The following is a 9,071-nucleotide window of genomic DNA, read 5'->3' as shown; positions in this document are numbered from 1 at the left end:
AATGCAGTAAAGTATAATTTGAGAAAAATCATGACATATAAAAAGTTATTGAAGAGTGGAAAGTAAAAAATGTCATTCAAAGCTAGAAGATAAAGCTAAATCACTTACATTATGTCAAATTCACATATTCAATACCCTGAGTATAGATTGTCTCTTAATCTTCAAAGATGCTCTTTCAAGTTCCAATAAAAAATATTGGATAGATTTTGAAGAACCAAATTAAATCATTTTCATATTAGATATTGAAATGATTATGATATTAAGTAATATTGGAAGATAAAACTTTCTCACCTAATACATATGAAATCATAAACATAATTTTTTTTTCATTTTTTTTAATTAACAAATTTATATGAAATCATTAATATTAATTTCTTTTTCCAAAATTATTTTTATTTATAAATTCAATAAAATATGTTAATAATATTAAAAATATTTAAAGAAATTTCAATATAATTATTCAAAATAATAAGATTTTATTAAATTTATTTTAAAATGTGAAATATCATTTTTTTTCCCCTAGGAAAAAGTCGTAATTTTATTCATAATTGATAAAATTACATTTTGTAGATGCCAAGGCATATGCAGATGGCTGATCCTGTAATGATAGGCAGCGAAAAAACAGAGACAATAACACTAAATAGCAAAAGAACTGTTCCTGTAAGGACAGGAAACAACAGAGTAACAGATAAAAGAAAAAATAATATGTTCCAGCAAGCCTATACTTTTCTTCCCTTCTTCTTCTCCACCCGACGCCATCCTCCCGAGTCAGCAGTGGGTGTAATAATAGCTAGCTGGTTTTCCATTGTGTTCATTTGTAGTTCTTTGTCTGATTCTGAGCCCTCTGAGTCGTGGGTTCTCTTTATGCCACTTACTTCCATTTGTAACTCTTGATGCAGATCTGTAATGATCGGTCCCGTGTGAGTAGAAGGGGTAATCGCTTCCTGAGTTTGTTTCTGTCCCATTTGAGAGTCTGGTTCCGTCTGGTTCTCTGTGGGTTCCTCATTTATGTCCTCTTCTTCCAATGGGTCTGTGTGCTGCCAGCCTTTGGGCTTTTTTTGTTGTTTCTTAGTTTTCCGGGGGTCCTTTCGAGCTAATGGGCAGTCATATTGAAGGTGCCCTGTCTGCATACAGCTCCTGCATCGGAATGCTGTGTTTTCATAGTCAAGCTGCTGTATCCATTGAGTATTATTAAAGTTCAGCGTGATGTGGTCAGGTAGCCCCTCACTCAAGTCCACTTCTACACATATTCTGGCAAATGTGAAGATTCCCCTGATAGCTCTATCTTCATCCATTTTTAGGAATTTCCCTAGAGAATTCCCAATGGCGATTAACACTTTTTGATGCCAGAAGTGTAGTGGGAGTCCATGTAGCCTCACCCATACAGGCATTTTTGAGACTATCATTGTAGTAGCATCAAAATCCGAGAACCAGGGGGTGGTAAAGAGGCCGGCACTGCCCCAGAACCAAGGCCCCTGATTGATAATGCTGTCTCTTTCCTGTTCTGTATTAAATCTAACTATGAAAAACCCCTTGGGGCAGAGATAAATTTCACAGTTAGGTGTCCATGTTGAGTAGATCCATTGATGCAGGGCATCTGATTTAGGCCAGAAGCCATTGAATCTACAAATAACTGCAGTATTAGATAAATCGGTGTATAGGCTATTTACCTCTGGCATAGTTACTTGCAGAGTTGGTGATTCTGGCTTTTGTTCAACGATGTAGGGTCCTGGCAACCCTGATGGTGGTACTGTTTTATTTTCCATTTTTTTTCCTTTCACTGCATCCCGAAAAGAGCTGGTATTTTTTGAGCTGGAACCAGTGCTTCCACCACACAGTCGCAGATTAAGAGTGATGGTTGAATCGTTGGTAATGCCGTAGTGCTGGAGTGTTTGGTTGTCCTGCAAACTGAACCCAGAATATATAAGGTTTTGATATTGAGCTGGGGTTCCAAGGTGACCCTGGATCTTCTTCTTTAACTCGTGTATGCTCATCCCCTTACTGATTCTCATGCAAAAATGTTTGCCTTCAATCGATTTAATGAAGATCTGGATCAGATCTGTGTTCGTGAGGAGTAGGCCCTGATTCACTGGTTTATGAGCCAGATCTGGCGGAAATATGGCAGATCTGGGGTTCACATATCTTCCTACTGTGGGAGAGAAAAGTCCGCCTCCATCCAACGATTTACCCGATGCTGCTATCGCAGATTCGATGTGAACTGCGGCAGATCCAGCTCTTTCAGCATTGATGTCCATGAGAAAGCCCCAGATCTGGCCATCCTCACTCTGTTTGGCTCCCGCACACACAGCCATCTCCAGCCATTCCGCTTCGCCCTTGTCCAAAAGCGCACATAATGTCTCTGATTCAAGATGGTGTTCTGAATACGTTTGCGGATCTGGTCGTTGGCTAGCTGTATCATCCTTGCCGTGACCTGTTTCAATAGAAGTAAACAGTTTGCAATAAAAATGACCCTTAGACAGGTAATAAGGGCTCGTCCATGACCTGTGGGCAGTCAAAACGGCCTTCAGGGATCGATTTGGTGCAGAAAGATTGTGTTTTGTTCCGCTACGGTACCAAATCCATGACGGCGTGTACAGATCCGTTATTCCTGCGGTCGATTTCCCCCAAGGTCTCTCCGTTTCCTCAGTCCCTTCGCAGTGCTGCAGAGTGTTGGCGGCCCCAAAAACCCTAGCCATCTTCGCCGATCAAGAGAAACCCAATCGTTCAAGTATCAAATGTGAAATATCATATAACTTCGCCCATCTAAATTAATTTTATTAAATTTTATTTGTAATTATTTAATTTTAAAATAATATAATTATTTGAATAATAATATAATAAAAATGTAATTCTCTATTGAGAAGTGTCATGGTGAAGTTTTATGTTAGTAATTAAAAGCTTTCATTTATTCGACATGATATTTTGGGAGATTGGCTATGTATTTGACCAAGCATGGGCCTATAAATAAACGCAAAAGACTTTTAATGCCTCAGAAAAAAGACTTTATTCGGAAAAAGTGGAAAAAGGTCTAAGAATATTGATGCCTCACAAAGAAAACTTTATTCGGAAAAAGTGGGAAAAGGTTACTAAGAATAAACGCAAAAGGCTTTTAAGGCCTCAGAAAGAAGACTTTATTCGGAAAAAGTGGAAAAAGGTTGCTAAGAATAAACGCAAAAGGCTTTTAATGCCTCAGAAAGAAGACTTTATTCGGAAAAAGTGGAAAAAGGTTGCTAAGTGCACTCACTTAATCAAAAGCCGACAGTCTGTTACATTCAACCTTAACATAATTTGTTTCTAAATGTGTTGATTTTTGCATTATTGTATGTCAAGGTCCAATGGAGGAGAAGGATTGGTGTCATATGAACTTTCCAAATGCCAAGGATCTTACCTTAAACTTTTCTGCAAGTGAATACTTTCTTCCACCATTTATGAAATCAATGCATAAATTAAAGGTTCTAATAATTTTCAATCACAATTATAAGTGTGTTACACTCCAAGGCATATCAACCTTGTCTTCATTAACTCAGTTAAAAGTTGTTCACTTAGAGAGAGTAATTCTTACTCCTCTTCAAGGATACTATCAATCCTCACAAAAAATAGAGAGGTTAAAAGTTGTTTAGTTAGAGAGAGTAATTCTTCCTCCTCTTCAAGGATACTATCAATCCTCACAAAAAATAGAGAAGTTATGGTTGATTCTTTGTGAGGGTCCAAATGCTATAATAACTACCTTTGGCCAATCACATCAAAGCCAACTTATTTCTTTTGGCACAAAAGTTGACTAGAAATGGTTTTGTTCCATAAGTGATTAATGTGTGATTTTTCATCTGCATAACAATTTGACAATTAACCTACCATTTACTGCCTTTAATGCTTGAAATGCATTTCTTTGGTGTTGTTAAGTGTCTATCTCAAATATGCATGCAATGGTTATGAGTGTGATAATGCCTACCTCTGGCTAATTGCATCAAAGCCACCTTGATAAATTCTATTGGAAATGGTTCTGGGTCATAAGCGATTAATGTGTGATTTTCCATGTGCATAACAATTTGATCGGAAATTTTCCACCTTATATGTAATTTGTTGAATTCAATTATTCTAAGTTCTACTAAAATCACTTGCAAATTCATTTGTCAAAGTTGAGCTTTCTTAAAAATACAAAACCTAAAAATAGCTAAAATCATCTAACTAGAAACCCTATTTTATTGTTTCTAAATAATTGATCTCAATATTTTTTTTTGCATTACAATGTACTAAGTGAATCCAATGATTGACTATAAGATCTAGACTAACATGGTTGATAAGGTGCATTCTAATGCTAAGCTTAATGATCTTAAGGATGAAATCAAGTCATCTAAAGTGAAGTTCCATGCTAAGGCAAAACAACTAAGAGATCAATTTGATTCTATTTTAGATTCTTTTCCACGATATGTTTTATAAAATGATTTATTTTATTATATCATATAGAGTTTTTTATAAGGTTTTTGTTGTTGATGATTAGGGTTAATCCTTAGTACAAAATAAGATTACTTTTTATAATATGTTGTTTAAAATGATTTATTTTATTATATTATATAAAGTTTTATGTAAGGTTTTGTTGTTGTTGATTAAGGTTATTTTGAGTAGTTGGAAGAAATTATTATTATCCTCCCAGATTCAACTTCCACTACAATATCTATATCTATATCGATATCTATATATATATATATGTATATATAATTCTCTCAAATTCAACTTATATATATTTAAACAATTATTAAAAAATATTAAAAAATACTATGAAATTTACATTATAAAATACCATGAAATTTACATAGTATTAAGTTTTGATTAAAAAATATTATTAAATTCAGAATGGAAATAAATATGTACATAATAAAAGAATATATATATTTCAATTAAAAAATAAAATTAATATCAACATAACTAACATAGTATCAACGTAACTAACCTAGAAAAAAATAATGAATTTTCATTTAGAAATATATAAAACATTATATTAAATTTTGATAAATAATATTATGAAATTTATGTTTTTTTTTAAAGTTAACGTTTACACTAAATAAATATCCGCGTCAGCTTACAACGAAAACCTAGTTAATTATAATCACGGTATCAAAGTTATATCGACAATAACAAAGAATAAATCTAGCTCACATATCAAATCAGAAATTGAAATCGGATGGAAATTGAAAATAAAAAATTGTACGACGTGGAATAAGCAGGTGAATTTGGAAATTAGCAGAAGAGGAACAAGGATCTATGTCAAAACATACCAGGCTTAAGAAGCACCATAGGTAGAGGCACCACCATAGACCCGAAATCCAGCCAGAAAAAATGAAATCGCATTGGAGCAACTTCACGCAATCTGTCACTCCAGACACAGGTATGTGATTCCACTGCAAGATCTCCTCCTTACACCAACAAAATAAAGACAACAAACAACTCATCGTTCATTGTTCATTGACGTCATCATAGACCTTTCTTTGAAGTATGAAGCAACACTTCATTTCCATTTAACAAATGCTCTGTCATCGTCATTTAACAAATGCTCCGTTTTTGGACAAATGCTCCGTTTTTGGATCTGGTTACTACATCACCATAAATTTCCAAAAGAGTGGAATACAAGAAGTCGTTTAGTTAGAGTATGTTGGAAAGGGAAAATCAACCGAAAATAGCCATGTATTTACCTCCTCTCTGCACAAAAAGAGACATGTTCCTTCTCTACGCAGTAAACTTTCAGAAATGCAGACCTGGATTCACCGGCATTATGGAAAACAAATGTGTCGAAACCCTGCAATGAATCCCACATTATTAGGGCGAGAGAAGCTTTGGCACTAATTAAATCTAGTAGGTTACCTATCAAATCCATGGTTCTCCTTCGACCTTCCTCCTCTTATGGTTTTCGAAACATTGACTTGCGGCGGGTAGGGGCCACATGCAATATAGACCTCGATTCACTAGCATTATGGAAAACAAATGTGCCCAAACCCTGCAATGAATCCCACATTATTAGGGTGTCAAATCCATGGTTCTCCTTCGACCTTCCTCCTCTTATGGTTTTCAAAACAGTGACTTGTCGTAGGTAGGGTCCACACACTTTTTGTAGGTCACCTTTGTTAACAAGTTCCAATTTCTCACTCTTTACATTGTGTGGGGACCAAACAAGGCACCTTCCTCCTCTTATGGTTTTCAAAACAGTGACTTGTCGTAGGTAGGGTCCACACACTTTTTGTAGGTCACCTTTGTTAACAAGTTCCAATTTCTCACTCTTTACATTGTGTGGGGACCAAACAAGATTGTCTATGGTAGCTCAGCATTGTACATCAACCTTGTATTTTTTCTATCAACATGGCACATGTAAAGAAACAACACTCGTATGCCCCGCAATATTTTCAAACAATGGCGGAGGCCATTGGGAACGATTGTAACCGACTATCGAATTGATTTGTAATTAATTGATATTTCACTTACCATTCATGTCATCTTATATAAAGACGACAATTTGTTGGGCTCTTCATTTTGTTGGGGCAGCTGACTCTGAAGAATGCGACAACTTTTCCTTGAAAAATTTCCTGGACACCAATTCATCTTATGTCCCTTCGATCTTTGTTGATACGATTAGAGACAACTTGTCTTTTGTTGCATTCGACACTACTACACGGAGGGGGATTTTAAGACAATAAATATTTTGTCTTAAAATTTTCAATACGAGGTGCTAGTAAAAAAGGTAAAGGATTAGGAGTTCATATTTACATTGTTGATGGGTTCTTTAGGAAGTGGAGCAATGGAGGCCGACAATAACTAATGGGATTTAGGGTGATGGAGGCCGACAACAGAGGTGTGCTTTGTGGGAGGAGCAATGGAGGAACTTTCACTGAACATGGATAGGCAATAACATAGTTGGAGTACTTTTCAGGGTCTCCATCGATTGTGTTTTACTATGTGTTTCTTGATTGTTTCATTTATTTTGAACGCTACTTCTTCTTCTTCTTTTTTCAGAAAGAAAAAAAAAACGGTATGTTTGTATTAAAATATAAGGATAGTACATAATTCAGATTCTATTCATTATATTATCCTTTCATACTTCTCCTATCATTCCTATGCCCATACATTTCTATTTTCCTGTTCTACAAAAAGTGTATTTCTTAACATCAAACTTTAGCTTATAACCATTACATTTTCATAAATGAACACTTTCATTATCTAAAGATACATAACTTCCATCAAAATCAAGTCTGTGTTAAAATGTCTCCTAAGAGTAGTTGATGTTGCCTGCATTTACCATGATACCCTGCTAAAAAATTTACCTATTTCCTTCGAAATACCTCTTTTAGATAGGAGGTTCGTTGTCCAATTGTGTTCTCTGTATATATGTTGGAAATGTATATGATTAAAAGTCCTTACCAGGTTCTGAATCCTCATCATCCAATTTGCAAGTATGGTGGGGTTGACATTAGTATGCTTGTTTACCCAGTCAATGATTCCTTTTGCATCTCCATATACCTAAATTTTGTCTAACCTTAGCCATTTTGCTGCGATAAGGATTCCCCCTAATGTTGTAATCTCTGATTTGTTGTTTGATCCCATTCCGCCCTCCCACCAGAAGTGGAAGAAATTATCAGGCTTAGTAACTATGAGTGCACCACATCCACATTTCCTTCGATTGTTGGCTCCGTAAAAAAATCCAACTGGATATTCTTTCCAAATATCAATGAATTTTCATTTCTTGTTTCTGTTAGACTTGATCACCAGCCTGATCTCATTGAAAAAAGCAATTGTCTTGATAATGGCTTCTCTAACAATTGCATTTTTCTGATAAAAAAGGTTATCATTCCTACTTCGCCATATAATACATATGATATATAATGGGAGGGACCTATACTTCCTGTGTGAAGTGAACCATGAAAAAATACATCTGAACAAAGGTTGATAAGTGCCAACAAAATGAAGCTTCATTTATTCCATAACCACATCCCAAATTAGCCTCGCATATGAGCATTTGATCAATAAATGATCTGTATCTCCCCCCCCCCCCCCTGCCATGCATAGAGGGCATATTCCAGGACCAATGAACCCACACTTTTGTAAGTTGTCCCATGTTAATATACGATCATGTTCTGCTAGCGAGCAAAAATATTTTAATTTGTTTGGGAGATTCCATCTCCATATATCCCGTAGACGCTTATTATAGTCATTGATCCTCTCGGGCCTTGGCAACTTCAAGTAGATGTCTTGGACCATCAGATTGTTCTTTTTCATTTTACCCCCCATATCATATAGTCTTTCTTATCACCAAGAGTGATGCCAATAGATTGAAGTTGCACTACGTGTGACCCCCATTCCTCATGATATGTCTCTGGTATGCCAAGATCTTCGGCCCTTCTCCAACTCTGTTGATCAATGTTTTGAGTCCCTGAAAAATATATCCACTGCAAGCAGATGAAAGGATAATGAATGATTTCCAGCCTTCCCCATGATGGCAGCTAATCCAATTTTGATCTTGGATCCATCACCAGCCCCCCAATGGACAAACCCCAACATCCAATGTAGAGTGTGTTGAAAAGTGTAACTAGGTTCGGTCTTCATAATGACATGTGTAAATATGATTTTATGTAATTGATGTAAAGAAGAAAATAAAATTATTTTTGTAATGCTTGAATCATGGGTTTCATGATCAAGGAATTTTATTTTAGTTAAGGTTCCCATTGTGAGCCTTTGGGTTTGTCATCAAGTCATAATATTCTATTGAGTCAATGTTATGTATGGAAGACCCTTCTTGGGCATGTTACGAATATATGTGAGTCAATGAAAGAATCAAAGAGACCCTCCAAGATCAAGCTCAAGCATCTCCTTCAAGTCGGCCTTAAATGAAATTATGAAGCTTCACCAAAGGACATGTCGGCTCACACACAACTCAAGTCGGCCAATTTACATGGGAAACCCACTATAAATAGGGAAACTCGACCTCATTTCAAGGACATAATTTCAGTCAAGGAGAAGTATGCAATAAGGAGTGCGAGAATCATTAGGAAAGCAACCTCTTAACCAATGAAGAGAAGGAAAGGAAGAGT

The sequence above is a fragment of the Pinus tabuliformis genome, chromosome Q (genome assembly GCF_031772625.1).
Source record: "Pinus tabuliformis cultivar Carrire ecotype Pingquan chromosome Q, CPIR1, whole genome shotgun sequence".
In the NCBI taxonomy this organism is placed as follows: domain Eukaryota; kingdom Viridiplantae; phylum Streptophyta; class Pinopsida; order Pinales; family Pinaceae; genus Pinus; species Pinus tabuliformis.
This window is presented reverse-complemented; position numbering follows the sequence as displayed.